This window comes from Anticarsia gemmatalis, chromosome 4 (genome assembly GCF_050436995.1).
Source record: "Anticarsia gemmatalis isolate Benzon Research Colony breed Stoneville strain chromosome 4, ilAntGemm2 primary, whole genome shotgun sequence".
NCBI lineage: Eukaryota > Metazoa > Arthropoda > Insecta > Lepidoptera > Erebidae > Anticarsia > Anticarsia gemmatalis.
Genome location: NC_134748.1, coordinates 7,991,619 through 8,011,427, shown reverse-complemented (window position 1 = coordinate 8,011,427; position 19,809 = coordinate 7,991,619). Strand labels below are relative to the sequence as shown.

General features: G+C 33.0%; 1 protein-coding gene across 1 annotated transcript in view; it reads right to left on the bottom strand.

Annotated features, from left to right (window-relative positions):
* Positions 1 to 19,809, bottom strand: part of LOC142972433 (G-protein coupled receptor dmsr-1-like) — a 36,519-nt gene extending 16,710 nt beyond the window's left edge. Inside the window, exon 1 of the mRNA XM_076113542.1 lies at positions 19,551 to 19,809. The gene's annotated coding sequence lies outside the window, so the exon portion shown is untranslated. The remainder of the gene's footprint in view (positions 1 to 19,550) is intronic.

The following is a 19,809-nucleotide window of genomic DNA, read 5'->3' as shown; positions in this document are numbered from 1 at the left end:
AATTTATTATTCTAGTTTGAAAGCAAACGTTGAATTGTAATTTCCAAGAAAGGGTCCCCCAAGGAATGTTAGGGGAACATAATAATATAATTATAAAATGTTAGCTTGGAGCAAGCCCTTCTAAAGTTTCATTACCGCGTCGATATACAAGCCCTTTAGAGGTCAATTACCTGAAATTACTCATGAATTTGGTAAGTACAAGTTTACATTTGGTTTTTCTCCCTAATAGTCTACACGTAACCTATCGTAAATAAAAACTGTATCTAAAAATGTCGCATGTTACTTTAACCGGCAGCGTAACTCGTCGATAACTTTACTCTATTATTCTTTGGACTACCTTCATAAGTTATCGAAATAGTCGCTATCAAAGAACAAGTAGAGTGAAACAACTCTGCGACCTACAGAAGTTATATTTTCTAACATAAATAAAGCTAGTAGTTTATCTTCGCAGCGGGAAACTTTACACCCTAGTTGGATGAGTGTTGACATAAAAAATTGGTACTATTCTCTTCCACGTTGTTAGCAATCATTTGAGGTTTGATGGCGCCTAATGACTGAGAACCAAACACCCACTGTTAACGAAGGATTATTTCTTGTGCACTTTGTTTTGTTTACTGTTTCTAATTTTGGAACCATTTGCATTAACAAGGAACAAGAATCACATAAACATCGATAAGGGCGAAGCTTACACGTAGTTATACATTTTGTTTGATATTCTTTTGAAAATAACACGCACAATACGAGTATCATAAATCCGAAAGTTTGTGAGGATGCATGAATTTTTTTTACTCTTTCAGGAAAAACCTACGGGACGGATTTTAATGAAATTTGGTACACTGACAGCTTATAATCTGGATTAACACATATGATACTTTTTACCCCGGGAAATAGGAAAGGATTAATTTCACGCGGACGAAGTCGCGAAGGGAAGATAGTAGATTATGTGCATACATTGCAAATATAAACATATATTATTCATAGATGTTTTCGTTCTCTCAGATAAAATAAATGAAAGGAAGTTTATCGGTTGCAAAGCCATAGAATGCAAGAGAAGGGGCCAATGTCTTTAAACAGTTCTTAAGGAGACTGATAAGGTTGGTTGACAAATTCACGACTCGTTCGGATTTTGAGACAATGATTTCGCTCTTAAGTTACGATTAAACATTTACTAACTTATATATTCTATACAGTCGGTACTAACGAGTACTAAGAGTATTGAAAGTTGATGTGTAGTGAAAGAGATAGAGTAGAGAATCGCAGTACAGCTTATTGGCTGGGCCAATTCTATTTGTCTATTTTAGTAAAACTAATATTAGATAAAGCTCTCAACCAAGTGTTTAATTCCAATGTTTGTTTGTAAGAACTCATAAACCTAACGGCGCTTACACATTTATTTAGAGAAGTTTCCTCGTTCTTATAGATAATGTAAAGGAAATCGGGTCATTTCCACCATAACCGCGTGAAATTGTCTGTTATTTAGGAATCTGGTACGTGAAAATGTGCTGAATTACTTACCGAAACTTAAGCATTTTATTAAAAACTCTTTGTACATATTTTATTTGTTACATTTGAGGGAATTGAGTACTTTATGCAAATGAGCAAAAAAATGATTCCCGTAGGAAATTGACGTTGTAAGCCATATTTATGACTCTAGCGTATTTGTTGCTATTAAGTAGGGTACTCTGTATTCATAAATATTTGCGTCCCTTGGTGTTAGTAGTTTCAATAATAATATAAATTATAGCGACTTAACACTACTGATTGATATAAACCATATTTAACGGCATATATTTATATTTTCTGGTCTCTGCCTAGGTACCACTATGGCAAGAAGGCATGATTTCAGGTACGGATGTATGTGTAACCGCATTGTATTCATAAAACAGGAAATTAATTGCATATAAACATATCACGCGTAACAAGAATAGTAAAACAATGATTGTGTGTTTGTAATACATGCCTTCCTTATTTATACAATCACATCTTTCCTCACTACAGCAATAAAATATTATCTGGTTCATAGATTAATGTTAATAATAAATTCAATAATTCATTACATACACGCACGTGTATTAAGGCTAAATTAATAATGAACTAAATTTACACAATCTATTTCCTAAAATAATATCTTATATTTTGTATAGGTTATAAGGTACCTGCGGGTATTAAGGCCTGTCGGGTAATAAGGCCTAAATAACAAAAAACGTACTTAAAACAGTAGTTGACGATCAAGATTACTGTCACACAAGCTCAGAGAGTATACGAGTCGCTGCGAAGTGGCGGACGCACTCTAGCACTTCTCCCCCCGCAAATATCGTCGAAGTAATTCAGAAGTGCGGTTCAGCAGCACGAATTATAAAAATTGACTCCAGTAAAACGTAAGTTGTTTAGAAAATATCATATTTACAAACCTGTATTGACTGTCCGCTTATTAATTAAGGTATGCTTGTCCGTAGATTACCGTTTTAAGCGACTTGTACTTTATAAAAATTATATTATTATTATTTTCTGTAAATAGGTGGTTGGCGGATATTAAGGCCTATAAAATTTTACAATAGGCCTTATTATACTCCTGCTTTTTTAACTGCTATATAAGTAGGAGCGTGTATTAAAAATGTTTGTTAGCGGGTAGTATATACGTGGTTTATATTTTCAAATTATTTATTATTGTTTTCAGTGCTTACAGTCACGATGCCTCCCAAACGATCATTGTGGTCAGAAGGCGATCTGACAAAAATTAATCACAAAAAAAAAATATCGCTACTGTCATGCCTGCAGAGAATATAGAATGGATGATGCAATGAGGCAATGTTCGCGATGCTCCAAGTGGTACCACGAAGATTGTGTCGGTTTGACTGCAGAATATACTGATGATTTTCAATGTCCTGATGGATGCGAATAAGGACAATTTATTTCATTTATTAAGACTACTATGCTTTCTATTGCCTTATGTTAATGATTATTGATGTCAAGAATACTAATTTATTTAGTTTAAGTTGATTTTTGAATAGTTTATAGTATAGGCCTTTTTACCCTACCCTATTATAATAAGGCCTAAAGACAGCGTTTTTTTAAAAGTGATATAATGTTTTAGTTTAAAGCTTTAGAAGCTATTTTTTGTTTAAACTCGGTAGTAATATAAGTACATGACTGATTATTATAAAAACTGGTTGATTATATTGGATATTCTTCATTTTATTACAAATCTCCCTTAGCTAGGCCTTAATACCCGCGGGTACCTTATGTCAAGTACCTACGTTCCCGACGTCCTCTAAGAATATTAATCCACGCTCTAATAGAGTTAATTAATATTATCTCTAGTTCATTAATAAGTCGAAAACATTCATATATTTTATTATATTTAACTACTTTTCAATTCAGCTACAATTTTATAAATCTTAAAATGTTTTAATTAACGCTACTTTTAAAAATATATCTACCTTTAAATACCACCTCTACAGGTGTCTGAACTAAGTATTCTACGCTAATTAAATAAGCGTTTTATCACGAAATGGTAATACCATATACCTACATTAAAAATGTGGGTGTCATTTATTTCGTCGCCTATTACTTGATTATAAAAAAGTTGTTTATAAAGTTAACATTATTAGACAAGTTAGTTGGAGGTAAGTATTTTAAAAGTTTATTTTATGTTTACCGCCGCGTCAGTAGGTATAATAAAATCGGCGATGATCCAACGAAACTTCTTTCACTAATAAAAGATTCATCGTGTAATGTTACGCTGGACTGAGCAACAAAAGAACAGTTTGCAAAGAATGTTCATTTTAGACCAATTTCGAAGAGGCTGGACGAGTAGGTGGGTGCTTTGACTTTACTAACACTTACTTACCCCTAGAGTCTACTCTTGGAGGTGACTGAGCCGAATACTCGACGTGTACTCATTGATATATGTATATCACTTGACCCAGCGACCTCTCCTTGATTAACACGGTAATCTCCACGGAATTGACGATCCTTTACGACCAGATTTGATACACTGAGCTACACAAAATCTATCAATAATTGTTTTTGATTATTACAAAGTACCCGATACTGTTCGATATTATTAGCGTGTGAGTTAAATTCCGAAAGAATGTGCATAATAGAATATTGATTCTAGAATCGTGTGGCTATGAGTAAACGCTGATCGGTAATAAATTTACCTCTTACATCATCGAAGCCGAAAATCGACCTAGTAAAACAAGTTAAAAGCGTATGTATATAAAACGCAACATGAAATATGGATATGTCAATTAGGCCACAAGTTCGCAAAACAGACCCAATTCAGCAAACACTTCGGAACAGTTTTGATTGTAAAAGCCTAGTGTTCAAATTATAGTAGGCAATATCAACTCCTAACTTCGTATCTGATTTAAGCTAATACTCAATATTCAGTCGCCTAAACTTATACCTACATAATTCTGAGTAAAGATAATTGTGATTGTGAGTGGGAACGCTAAATATTCTGAACGTCTGAAGGCGATATTGTTTAGGTATGCTTTGTCTATGTTAGCGCAGTGTTATGCACTAGAACACAACATCATATTATTATATGCAGCAAAGGAAAATTATCCGCTGGTTATTTCAGAATTTGGAACGCATAGAGGAGTCAGTAAGCTGCTACTATAATTACAAATTTATTCTATAACATCAGTAACATTTACCTTGTAAAGCGGGACCGCGAATCAATATCGTAAATTAATCAGCTTAGACAATAATTTCACATTGAGTTTTATTACCATTTACAGATAGTCTATGGGTGATGACTGAAAGATATTAAATGTAGCCATATCAAATGTTCTATAAAAAGATCAAGCCTCGATACACGTAGCACGTTGGTACCTACGACTTATAACATGATACCTACGCATTAGATACCTACGCAGATACTCCATTAAGTAATATAAGTTAGTCTAATTCCAAGACCACTTTTGAAAAATTATTTTCTTCTCTAAACGTCTACCCGTAACGTCATTAACAATGGTGTGTATACTGTCTTACGCGCTGAAGGCAGGGAGAGGCCAAAGTTTAATTAATCCGTATTTCACCCTTATCTGTAAAGGCATGTGGGCATAATCTGTCGAAAGTCGCTATATAAACAATTAACTTACATTGAGCAGCCCGCACATGTGCTTTATTTTACGTTGGAACCTATTAAGTCTCGAAACGTGACGAACTTCACTGTGTATTTAACACTGTATAAAGATTTCATGTGAATATAGGTACGTATAATATTTACCGCACAGAGGATTGTGTGGGGACTAACGAAGCGGAACCTAAATAAATACAAAACAACGCGACAACAACGGTGGAAATAGTGGTTTGGAACATACGCGGTTCGGTTTGTTAACGTATTTTTTTCTCGTATTAATGGAGAACTATTTGTCATGCCGGAAGGCGTATTCGTGCATTTACTTTAAGTAAGCCAGCTCTCGTTGCAGGCGTTCCACCGCTGCCGCGCATTTTGATGAGAAAAACAGAATTTCCTTAAGAAGCAGGAGATTTTTAAATTAGTTTCATGAACTTTGTGGTAACATTAGTTTTATTTTGACTCTTCAGAACACATTGAGGTGTCGCAGACTTTTAAGATTGTTATAATATTACCTACATTAACATAAAGTAATCCTTATCTCAACAAAGTTTCTTAGATATACAAAGTGTATTTACTTTTGTTTTGGGGCTAAAAGCATGAACCTAAACTACAGCCAATTACTTTATAACTATTGTCCCACGGGCTCAATATTTGACCAAGTTTTTGGCCACGGACCTTATAAAATATGTTACAAGCGTAATTTGAAAATAATCTGTATTGGTCCATCTGGTTCACAGTGAAATAACCATACCTATCCAATTTTATTTAACTCACAATCACCGTCATGGTGTTACCATACAAATGCCATATCGCCGAAATCTTAGTTGAAACTTTAAATAACAATTATTGTAATAAAAACTCAGTTTTATTTTATTACTATCAAAGTCAATTTACTTTAACAGCATAAAGTTTGTGTACTACTAACAGTAAAAACTTGGAGGTAACGAGCTCTACTTCAATTTCTTTATTTTTTTCTTGGTAACAATAAAGTTCTATATTATGTGCATCAGATTTAATGATCCTAGCCGCAAGACGTTGTGTATTATTTATTGAATAGAAAACAACACAGTCTTCATTATGCTTTTAGTTTCATTTTAATAACTTGCATTATTAGTATTAATAAAAGCTTGTATCTGAGACCTTCTTTTGAGTTTCAATAGATAGCTTTGCAAGTGTTGTAAAGATATTTATCTAGTAAACTAAAATGTTTTGGTAAGTTCATTGTTATTCAGCCGTAAAGAGATAACATTTATGTGACACATAAACAACCTATGGCACAGTAGGAATAACGAGGTAATACCTATTTAATTGTAGTATTTTATGTCTAACGTAGCACATTACACAACACTTCGTACTAAAAATACGTACAAGAATACAGTCTAAATTGTTCGCAGATACTGGGCGTGATAAATTAAATTACGTCACAGGCACGGACTCTGTTTCCCCTTTTTTACGAGGCTCTACCAAAAGCCATTATTAAAAGCAAAGTACATACCTAGCACAATCCTACATATTCATACAAAGGCACACACACCTCTATAGGAGTACGTAGAGGCTGTGTGCAAAAGATGAAGCCTTTGCGAAGGCTAGTGAGATCGTGCAGAACTTTTTATATAACTTGTATACCACCCGTGACGATGGTTCCCCGACTTTTGCTATACGTTTAGTATTCTTTAAGGAAGGAAATAGTAGTAACATGTTTACCAATAAAAAGTTGTGGTATGCCATTCCAGAGTTGATAGTTAAGTAAGTTGGGTAATTGCCTCGGAGGGATTTCAGGGTTGTTTACAAGTATTGTACGATTGCTCTCACGCTTCATGTTTCTAAGTAGCTATAAAACGATTACAACTTTAACCACTGAAACAGAACAGAATAGCACTTAATTGAAATAATATTTTTATCTTTATTTAAACAATAAACATTTAGGAAACCATTTACAGGATTTGGACCTGTTAAATTCCAAAAGTGGGTTTCCTTTTCCTTTCCCTAGCATTAACACGGCAATATTGAGGTCTTAACGTTGTAAAACTCAATGTAGTTAAATTTCCAAATCAAGGAAAAGTAATTGAATTTTTCCACGAAATCCGTAGTTAAAACTCATTCAAGACTTTAACTGTTCCGTTTAATGGCTCATCTCGTTACACATTAAGACATAATACCATCTTTAGTACAGTGGTGGTGATTTGCTTGTGATCATTTCATTTTAAATGCTTTTGAGATTTTTGTCGCTAAAACATTGATTTTATAATTACATAGTTTTAGAAAAAGATAGTGAGAGACGACTTTAAAAATATTATGTTTGACGTCTTCTAGTTCGAAAAGTTGGTGCAAAGCAGCCAGGCAAACTTATTGTGCGATACTATTCAACCTCTTTGGTTCGCTGCTTGTAATGGATTAAACGTCATTAGATATTTAAACTTCGTCGCTTTGAAAACTTTCGTTCAACCTTGTTCTTTCTATTGTATTTAAAGACTTATCACGTCGAAATGAAACAAACAATAAAATATTTCATTTAAATATATAACCATTTTTATCCGCGTTTATTACTTACTAGCTAAATATAGAAGTTGGAAGTCCAATATGCAAATAGCCAAATCTCATTAAAATTCTGAAAAATATTAGGTACTAGCTATTGTCTTTTGTCTGAAAACTCTCAGTACTCATGTACTTTTTGCTATGTAAAATGTTTTTCTCAAGTACGCATAATAATACCTATCCCAATTTCAGTGAAGCGTTAATTTATTTGCCAAAGACTAACCACACCCATTCATTAATGTATCCATCGGCATAGAAAGTCGTTATCTAATATAGGTGATTTACGAATAAGACGCTCCACTGATCAATCGACGATCGCTCTTTGCTCGAGAAGTATGTGATGAAGTTTAATTAAAGTGCTCTAGAACGTTAAGGGCTTTCGCAGGAAATAGTCTCCGCATACCTACTAACATTGTACACTCAGGCATGGAAATAATAGCTCAAGTCTAAACACTGTTGTATCGTTCCTTCGTAAACGTCGCCACATCAAAATGTTTTGTGTTGAAATAACTATAAAATTGCTGTACCTCGTGGTGCTAACCATAAAAACACATTATACGTTGGTACTCCCAAGCGTCAAATTTCAAATATTTACCTAACAACTTTTGGGTTAGGCGTAAATCACAAGTAACATATTGTGCTCGTTGTGAATTTGTTGAATTATATTCACATCATTCCTAGATTCTGTAGAAAAAATATTGTGTTACATGAATGATGCATATATTTAATAAGATTTTTTGAATATCATTAATTTAACGAACTCTTATAAAAGTTGTGAACTTTTGCAAGCGTGTATAACCTTATGACCGTCTGCATAATATGTACATTTGATCCCGAAGTTTAAACAACACACGAGTAGTGGTCATCGGAGCCCAAATGGGTCAGAGTATTATATAAATTTCCATTTAATTAATTCTGCCTTTGAAATTGATAATGCCATTCAGAAACAATTTTACAAAGTCAAGACTTTGTTTAGTCCAATTTATGATGAAAAAGTTTTTATCCTCATTTGTAAACATTCGTTAAAATTCTATGTTTATTAAATGAAAAATATTGTTTCATGTCGTGAAGAAAATAACATTAGTTAACATAAACAGAAAACCTAAATAACATGGAGTATTCTTTTTCCGGAAAAAGTATGAAATTATGTTTCGAAAAGACATTGAGATTTTTCTTGTACAATGCGCTATCATAAGTCATAAGTTGCTTAAACTAGCGTAAGTAGGTGCAGGTTAATGATGAGTTCTTTAACTAATTTCTTGGCTAGGTTCGCTTTTATTCATGTACTGAAGCTGTACCAGATGCCAATGTATGCGCGTTTCAGAAGTTCATTTATTTACTAAAAATACGATACTAATAGACCCTCTGCCGATCCACTTACATGATAGAGCTGTGGTTATTACTCATTAAGGCACATCAACAAGGTTACCGTAAATACTAATTGATTGATGTCTGCAAAATGCGGTTACTCTATTTATATTTCAATTTGCTGTGTGAAAGGACAAAGTGATCTTATATGTAGACTAGACCCTGTCTCAAGTAATGTGTATGATCTAATTGTGTTAGAGCATGCGTACGGGTTTCAAGTGGCCAGATGTGGCCATATGGTTCATTTACTTACAGTAAATAGGCTAGTGACTAGTTTTAAGGGTTGGAAATATGATTTAATGATAAATAAATTGTTTAATTTTCTATTTCACAAAACTGGAATCATGAATTATAAGTTGAAGGTTTAGTTTTCACAATATAACTTGTATAATATTGGTACCTCGTTCGCACTGACGCTGCACTATGGTAATACCGCCCTGCCCACGCGGAAACTACGCAAGTCCACAGCGCAAAGCCAGGGCTTAAGCTCCCTGCATAATAGATGACGAACATGCTCGACCATCAAATGTATTCTAAATAACATTCAGAAATGTTTATTTTATTAAAATTATTATATTACTAGAGAACTGGTCCGACTTCGTTCAAGTGTAGTACAATTTTATCCCGTAGATTCCATTCCCATAGGAATTTTGATCCCATCGATCCCCTCTAAACCTTATCCTGACAGTTATAAAATATAAAAAAAAATTAATTATCCAATTTAGTTTAGTTGTTCAAGTTATGCACGTACATACTTACATTTCGGTGATTCATATTGATTAATATAAGTACCTGTTATTAAAAGCTAGAGTTAACCAATTAAGGTTTAAGTAAATTCGAATTAGATCATAAAACTTTACATGTATTGGAAATACATTAATTGCTGTGACTACAAATAGCAAAGTGACGAGATCATAAAACATGTATATCACTCGGGAGACTTGAGACGTCTTATAGGCAATTACAATAGGGTGTAATCGTAATCGTGTCTTGAATTACTAAGAAGATACTTAGAAATGTTGTGATTTTGTATTTCTTTTCCAATAAATATATTCGGATTCTAGACGGTTTCTGGCTTTTTCAACGATAACAAGTGGAATTTCACTTATAGATAGTTCTATTTATACTTTTGCTGTTACTTTATTTATATGCGTTAGTTGCCTATCTTTTTGTAAGTAATAAAGATCGACTCTCACAACAGAAATAATCTCATGTCAAATAGGTTTTTTTTATATAGATTTCATTCGCTTTCTTAGATCCAGTAGATTTTAGATACATGTAATGTATAACCTTGAATAGACTGGGTCTGTTTATTGACACAACTGCCATGAATCAAGAACGTTTTTTTTCATACTGTGTGTACTCATTATTATGTATTTGTGTTTTCGCCTTCATGGTTTTTTTTAAATAATACACGTTCCACCTCGTCTTATTTACATACCCTACATTGATATCATACATGCATAATATCACGCTTGTTATACTCGAAGGTGCATGCAGAGACGTATAAAATACAACAACGTTTCGTTATTTACAATATTGGTAATATTTAATAGGCGGCGAGCCTATTGCCATATACCGGGCACCCTGCCAAATTCTGGATTACTACTGAAATTAGAAAAAAACTAATAGCACTTTGTCCGTCCCGGGAAACATTCTAAACGCTACCATCCTGAGCATAGTGGGAGTCATTGATATTGGAACAAAATAATATTTCAGATTAATGGAGATTTTAATGCATCTAAATATTTGAAATTTCATATAACACAAATAACACAACTTAATTATGAGCTATCATTCTTAAGCAAGCTTTACTTAGCTTTTCGTGAATCAGCTACTGAGTTACATCTTATTTACAATAAATTAAACGTAACGATTACCCCTGACTCCCGCGGCTCTACTTAACAATAAGAAGTAGGATCTGAATCATTAAAGCGCCTAACAACTGTAATAGGCCAACATCTTCAAGACACGACAACAAATCTACCAGCTTGCTTAGTAATCGGTTAATATTTTGTGCAATGTAGCACTTATTTAGTTCATAAATAGTTTTTTTTGCTTCCGCAATGTCTTATCGGTTTTCTACGATGATTATGTTTATAATTTAAAAAAATACTAGTGTAAGTTATTCAGTATGTTACCTAATTCCGATTCTGTTTCCGTACACCATACTATTTACCTTTGTTTCGTATAAATGGTCATTATTGAATTTAGGATAAAAGTTTAATTTAAAAAAAAATAAAGACCATAAATAAATTGCGATAAAAGTGGAATATCGATCTAATATTTTTATTCAAATCGCTAACTTAAATACCGCCGATGTGATAACGTGTACATCAACTTTTTATCCTAAATGTCACGAAGCGCAATAGAGGCTTGTATCCCCAATATAAATAGGTCCAATAAAGTTAGAGCACCAGAGGAAACAACGGAGCTAATTAAAGTTGTTCCCCTCTGTCCCGCGCCGAACAGATCCAAGGTCCGTGTGTAAACAAGTCCGATCGATCTATTGCAATCGTTACTCGTTGTAAACTGCCAATCAATTTACGATTTCTCAGAACAATTTTGTTGAGTTAACGTGAATATTGAATTTTTATTAGCTCTTTTAATAAAAAAAATATTTTCTACTCATAAACATACAATTCGACGCAGCAAAAACAAAACGCATAAAGAAAAATGTATGTAAAATAATAAAACAAAGTTTGTGGTCCATAAACCATAAAGTAACTGTGTCGTACACGCCCGGCATATTTAAGTAAATATAAGTAGGAATCGGAACATGTCTGTGAGAAGGCTTTTCTTGTACTGGAGGTCAGACTCCTGTCAAACGGAAGACCTTTAATGTATTCCAATCACGTGTGGCGCGATCTGCAAACCCGCTCGCGGGCTAAGTTCAATCCACCACACAGGACTGCAAACACCCCACGAATAATGAACGCATATAGCTACACTTTATACCCTAACTTTATCAACGAAAAGGTAATTGTTATTTTGTTTCAAACAAACAACATTTGCATTTCTCTTTGGTGAAAAAATTCGTGTATCTCTATGTATATAAAAGCTTGTTTGCTGGAGGACCCTCTTAAATCTGAAGTTGTGTAGGTAGATTGAAAGCGCGCTCTCAAAACATTTTTTCTTTGTAATATTATTCGACTATAAACAAGTTGGACGTCTTGTGATTCTTGATGCACGTTTAAGAAATGTAAGAGCAGCGCTCTGGGAGTTTGGGACCATTCGTATACAAATACTTAATTAAGAAAAAAAAAGGTTTTGTCGCAAAGTTATTTTCTTATTTTATACGAAAATTACTAGATTTTATATCACATCGTAAATTTAATATACATTTGTGTGGGTGGTAAAAAATATTTACACATTTGAATTACTTTCACAGAAAATGATTATCACGAAACCCTTTTCGTAAGTATTTGTGTACTTATACAGATAATAGCGACCGAAATGCTTCTAATTTAAAAGCTTTTCTAACGTCTTTATCTTCAAAACTAGAATATTCAATAAGGAATTTATAGAAACTACAAAAGAATATACATTTTAAAATCATTTGTAATCACAGCACATCACAGCTCCTGGTGAATCAATCATTTATTGCATTTATTTTAAACTAGCTGACCCGTGCGGCTCCGCTCGCGTGAATGTCGTGCTGTTGCATTCGTTGCAGCTCACTTAGACCTAGATACTTTCAAAATAATATACCTACCTACATGTTAATGCTTTAAAAACTTTTCGTTTTGACCTATCCTTCTGTCCGTACCCGTCTTCTCTCATGTTCCTGTCGGCGCCCGCGTACCTACCTGCTATGTAGCGTACGCGTATGGAACCGCGCTAAAGTTCTTCACTCGCGAAATCATGTAGGGATCTACGATGATACGGCAGGCGCGAGCGCCGCGTTAACCATAATTTTATATTCATAAGACATTGTAGATAATTTAATTTTACCTATCGTCGTCACGTCATATGATACATAATGCATAAAAATTTTGATTGACATTAAATTAAAGAAAAATAAAACAAAAACCAATAAGGTTGGTGCATGTTGTAAAATTGATTGCAGCGCCATCTATGATGTGTATGTGTAAGCTCTGGTTCATATGAAATAATGCACTTTGAAATAAAATGGATTGCAACGCCATCTATTATGTGTACCTATATGTAAACTCAGGTTCATATGAAATAATGCACTATGAAATAAAATTAATATTAAATTATACAAAAATCTACCCAAAATGTTTAAAAAATGCTAAAAAAGTATTTTGAATCGTAAAACAGTCACAAAAAGTCATTGTATCCGATGAGGTTTGATCCCAAATAAAATAATGCACTATGAAATAAAATTTATATCAATTTCCACAAAAATCTTAACAAAATACATTGAAAATGTTTAAAAAGTACTTTGAAACGTAAAACAGTCACAAAAAGTACTGTCTCCGATGAGGTTCGATCGCACACCAAAATGTTAGTTTACGGAACAATAAACCAATATGCCACAGCGACGCTTAAAAATGTAGTCAAAATTGTCGCTTATATTTTTATGTTACCTGTGTACGATTTTTACTACATATTTGCAATTTTCTAGAAAATTAAACAATTTTATGAGGTAAAAAGTATCTTAAAAGTTGCTCCACTACTTATTCTATGGATATACCAAATTTTAGTGCATTCTATCCGGTAGTTTTTACGTGATAGTGACACATACAGACGGAGGACAGACAGACAGACAGACAGAAAAGAAAATTATAAATTGCAGATTCGGTATCAGTATCCGTTACTAAACATCCCCCATTGATTTGTTTTTAAATATATTCAATGTACAGAATTGACCTCTCTACAGATTTATTATAAGTATAGATGGGTTAAAGCAATTGTAACCGCAAAATGAACAGTGAACACAATGGTCATTGGTGAGTAACTTTCAACAGAATAGTAATATCCTTAAATTTAAACAGTGCTAGTTGAGTGTCTTCTACGAACTACAACGAGGGAGCTTTCGTTTTGAGAAATAATACAAAAGACCATTAATTGCTTCACTAAACTTAGTAAGTGAAGTACACGCGATTATTAATTAACTAGATAACATGACATACGATATAGTAGGTTTCCATGGAATCGCTATACCGGAATAAACATTACTCCATTCCAGTAAAAGGTGTGGACTGGCGTTCTTTCAAGCCCTTATGACTCGTAAATATAATGTGTATAAGTATAAATTAAATTATCATATCAGTGACACAAGAGGGATATCTCTTTGTCCGTTCGGGTTTTCGTAAAGCAAGGCTCTGAGTATTCTATAATTCGAAGGTCTTCGATACATAAAAATGTACAGCTCACCATTTACAAAATATTATGATAGGAATTCTTTGAAAGGAATCTTCGATAAATTATTGGAATTAACGCTTCATTAAGGTAATGGCTTTAAGCTTTATATATTTGCATATTTTCTATGGTAGAGCGAAAGATTTGCTTATCCGCCATAATTTACATACATTTTTATTATACATAATCAGAAATCAATGCTGCATGAGTAAATGAAACAATACTGGCAAGTTATCAATTAATATCACTTATATTGAACGTTAGATATTTTTATAAACTAAGAAAAAACATTCATTTATTTGCCACTAATTTAATTACAGTGCAACGTTTATGTATTATTTATATTTAAGCAAGTTACGCTACTATAAGAAACTAATCATGAAGAAACAATAGTAGGTCTTTTAAAAGGTCTTAGTACTTGTTTCTATCTAAGTAAATATCAAAATAATGAGCAATACAATCCACAGTTTCAAGAAGATTTGCAAAGATGTCGATGTAATTACGTCTCTACTAATCTTTTAAAAAATGCTAAGATTGAACGGTCTGTCCAGCAACCCAAAATCGGACAATTGATAACTACACAATTAAAGATACTACTACAAACTTGCAACACTCGCGAAGACTACCACCCGCCTAATTATCACCTACAAAAAGAGCTACAAATACATTTTGTATTTTATTTAGGTAAATAGTGCTTACGTAACATATGTAATAGTCAGGTAATTTACTGATGTTTAGACTTTAATTACTTGTGGGTATACATAGTTATCGTAATGACTTAAAAAGTTCTACACTAGGTCTTAATATGTCTTATTGTCTAATCAAAACTTATTTTGAATGATTTAATAAGCTAACCCCCAAGATAATCGCGCTGAGCCCGGGTACCATAAATAAAATTAAATATAGGATTCAAAGTAATCCAATTTAGGCTTTAGCTATAATGAGTTTAGGAAATAACTGGTGTATTAAATATTCCTATTTTTGGACGAGGTACAAGTAATTCTTAATCGCCCCATTTTTAAAACTCACTCTATTATGAAAATTCTTATGAAATTACAAGTTAAATATTTTCTTTACAACAAGAAAATAATTATAAAATACATAAGGTAAGTTCTAAGATCTATTTTTTTAGTAACAGTGTTTTGTAGACGCACACAGAACTTAATTTTTTAATATGAAATAAAATATCCTAGAAATTAGCTTTAGTTAGAAGTCGACATTTTAGCAGAAAGTTATTTATGTTCTCCAAGTGTTACACTTTTAACTTCAGTTATAATTAATAGGCAATTTATTCTAGCATACTTATTTCGTTGTCAAGCACCGTGATAAATAACAAATACAAATTACCGTTAGATTAGAGGATCTGATAAGTTTCGTTACTGTTATCATTTCATCAGACCCCTAACTAATGCTACACTGAACAATCTTCTTAGCGATAACGCTTTAACTTTACGGCTTTCTTAAACTGCCTCAATGATCGTTCCAGGGTTATGGCTTATTAGAATAGGTAACCACCACACTTGGCCCCGGTTCTAACATAATATTGATAAGATTATGTGTGGAAAGACGCCAAACTCCTTAATGAAATTCGATTATGAAATCTTGGTGCACCCGTGGGACATAACAGCCAAATTTATCAAAACTTTCAAACAAAAACCAAGAATAACACGATAACTATTTACAAAACATAAAAATATATATAACAATTCATTTATCAAATAACACTCTTCACTGAATTATATCTGGAAATAGAAGCATTACACACCACTGAAAATGTGGTTGAATGACAGCACTACTTGGATGATTTTCACACTACTCAGTTCAATTTAGTTTTCTCCAAATCCTATCAAAAACCAAATACCGAATCAAACAGAATTAGCCGCATGAACACACTTCACTAAGACGTTGAGTCTATTATCCACATTTCAAGATATGAGAAAAAGCGGTTCTATTTGTATGAGTACGGTTTGTAAAAAATATTTTTTGTGATGAACTAACCATGTTGAATAGAAAATAGTCAGGGAGATTTGATTTATGTTCCTTCAATTCGCAGAATGTTATTTTAAATTAATATTTCAACAAACTTAATGTTAAAATATTACTAGGCATACCTTTACAAATATAGCTCATCTATCGAAAAGTCTAAACAAATGTCCGACTTTAAAAACATATTTTTTAAGTAGCTTCGGAAAAACATAATTCGGAATTCTGGGCGCTCCATCACCAAAACATTTTTTAAATCTGTTTGTAATTGTACACCAAGTTTGTTTGTGGTCAAAAAACATTTCGAGTAAGTAACTTTTAATTACAAATCGAAACCGAAGTTTTTCAACGAGCTTTCTTTAACTTCTTATTTCACCTTATCAGTTATTTTTACGAGAAATACATTGACTCTTGGGTCCATGACTATCAATTACTATAAAACTTGAAAAATCTACCTACACCTAATTTGGTCTATATTTACATTTACATTCATTTGACACGCAGTAATAATATTAGAATGTCAAATAAACTTTTAGATCCGTTTGCACCCTTCCAAACGGACCTTAGAATTGAGTTCAACTTTTCATTCTTTATGTGCGTACGTGTGGTGTTTCACAATTTTATAAGTAGCAGGCAGGCAGGTCGAATTGGGATATTTGTTTATCTATTTTTACGGAAACTTACTAACAACATTGGTTTTAGGAACCGACCCCTGTGATTTAGGGATTTAATTTGCGTTAACTTTCATCCTAAAATAAATTTGGGCAAATACGTCTCTTTCACTGTGAAATTAAAAGGGATTAAAATATGATCAATCTGTTGGAGGAATCGGACATGGACACTTCCGTGACCCAAACTACTTTAATCCTACGCTAAATTATATATTTGATTAAACTTTAAACAATGACTACTTATTTCATGCACGATAAAGTAGTAGTTTATCTTATTCATATTGTTCGAATGATAAAGGTATACATAGTATCTGATGCTTGAACTAATATCTTTTTTAGCAGAAACCCTGTCATTCGGCTCCATTAGAGTAGAATTCTTAGAAATTCTAGTACAAATATGAGCAACATGTAGACATAGGGCATCTACTCTTTGTCAGGTGTAACAGCCTTAAAGATTGATATTTATTTTCGGATCTCATATGTTGGTGTCGTGACATTTATTAATATGTGTGGACACATTTCACAGTTACATTTGAAGAATATATCACAAGGCACTTTACATTCATCTACTAACTGAAAACTGATACTTAAGGATTAGCATTTACTTTTGAGTAATGTCGTTGATCCTTAGACACTCGTGCAAGGATCCTAAATATTTCAAGATCCGTTTAAGCCATTCAATTCATGTTGTCCGTTGAAATCATTTTTTTGGAGATTCCAAGTTTAACGTTCAATAGAACTGAAAATTAATTTATAGAGACGACGTCATTATTTATGGAGAGTACGCTAATAAAGTAATTTAAACTTTGAATCGTTGGAAATCTAATTGAGAGAGAATAAAGCATAATTCTAATTATTCCGATTCTAGGAAAAACAATGCGGTTCGATAGTCATTTGTAGTTCTTGCAATTTTCTTCAAAGGGAAATCAAAGCGCAGAAGAAGCCGTAGAGTATTAACTACTCTAAGAAGTTTCAGTTAAACAGCTGATGCCCGTGGCTTCCCTCGCGCACCTACTCATATTCTCGAGGTTTCGAAGCGCAAAACTACCCTGTATCTATAATTATGGATGCTAAAGTCTGTGCGGATATATATATGGATGGATGTATTTCATTCGTCAACTACGGAATGGATTTTTGATTATGTTTGACCGATTAATTAATTACATATATGAAACCTTTGAAAGCGGATGAAGTCGTTGACAAAAGTAGTTATAATATTCTTATTGCATAAAATAAAATTTCAGATTAGGAAATCGATTACTTAATAACCTGGAGTTGCAGTCTCTTACAAAAATACTCTGACCACGATTGCACGGCTTCTACTAATTAGTCTCGAGATTATTTCCTGTAATACGAGGATTAACTTCAATAGAACATTTCTAGCCTAAATAAGACGTTTTTTCTGGAGACTTCTTGGGAGCGAAGACTTTATCACGAACTTAATGCAAGTATATTGTACTTGTAAACAAAATTGCTAAGTTAGACGCACCGCTCATCTTCCTACGCAAAACACTAGTTCAGAGAAATTCCCTAAGTGTTTTTCATGGAAAGGAAAAAAAAGCGCGAAAAGCTAAGGCAGAAGCCTTAGCTTTTTCGCGTTAGATCTAGAAGATTGCAATCAATATCTACCGGGTGGCCAGCAGTAGTTTTTTTCACAGACCTCTAGTTTAATATTTGAATTAAATGAATCTTTTAAATTACGTAGGAACTGGACCATTTTTTTACCATTCAGATGAATGTGAGAGATAAACAAAAATCTTTTGATGGCGGAAATAGCACCACGCTTTGTAAGTAGGAAGAGTTCTTAAGATAAGGAAAACATGTAAGTCACATTTTTATTATACCTTATCGAATACATACGATATAATAAGTTCAACGTATTGTGATCCTAAATAAGCATGTATTCAATTTGGCCCATTTGAAAGGGTTATCTTGCGAAATATGTGAAAAACTGTATAGTGAAGTACCTTCGGAGAACCCTTAGACCCGACCGTTGCGATTCTTTTATATTAAGGTACCTAATTCACATACATATGTCACACGTGTGCCCCGATTCAATATATCCTACTTAATATTATCTAGTACTGTGTAATATATTAAGAAGAAGGTACGCATAACTCTCACTGTTACCATATTCATCACAAATCATCATTCTCTTTTCTCTGTGTGGCGGGTGACAAGCCTTTGAGTTTAGTGAGAACTATAGATTTTTATGTATTTATTGAGAACGGCCCGCAGTTCAGCAGAATAATTTGCACATAAATAAACAATAAAAATTAGGTAGTTTAGTATTGTTCTTCTGAAATTTTTATTAATTATTTTATTTAAAAATTTACATGTAGCTTCACAAAATTTATAATCCAACATTTTTTCATAGATATGACATTTAAAAACTAAACTTGATTTTATTTAATGTCTGTATTGTACTAATTTATATTCGAGATATGCATACGTAAATTATTATAATAATTTAACATATTTTTAAATTAAATAAATGACACCATACATAAACTCTATTATTTCGTCGAAAACTAAAATCTAGTTAAAAATACTCCAAGAACAATAATACTTACGCAGTATTCTTGAATCGTTATTTAAGCATCACTCAATTTCATCTCTCATGATCACAGTGATTACAAAAACATTATGTCGCAAAACATTGGGAAAACTTTTTATATGTTAATGTTTATTCGTGTAACTAGTTTTGAACGTTAAGAATGTCACTGGAATAACAATAAGTTCATGAAGATAATTCATCGTAACTTTTTACGGAGCGTCGATGTCGTATCTCAAGCGAGGAACGTGAAACTGTATGGAGGCGCGTGCTAGTAG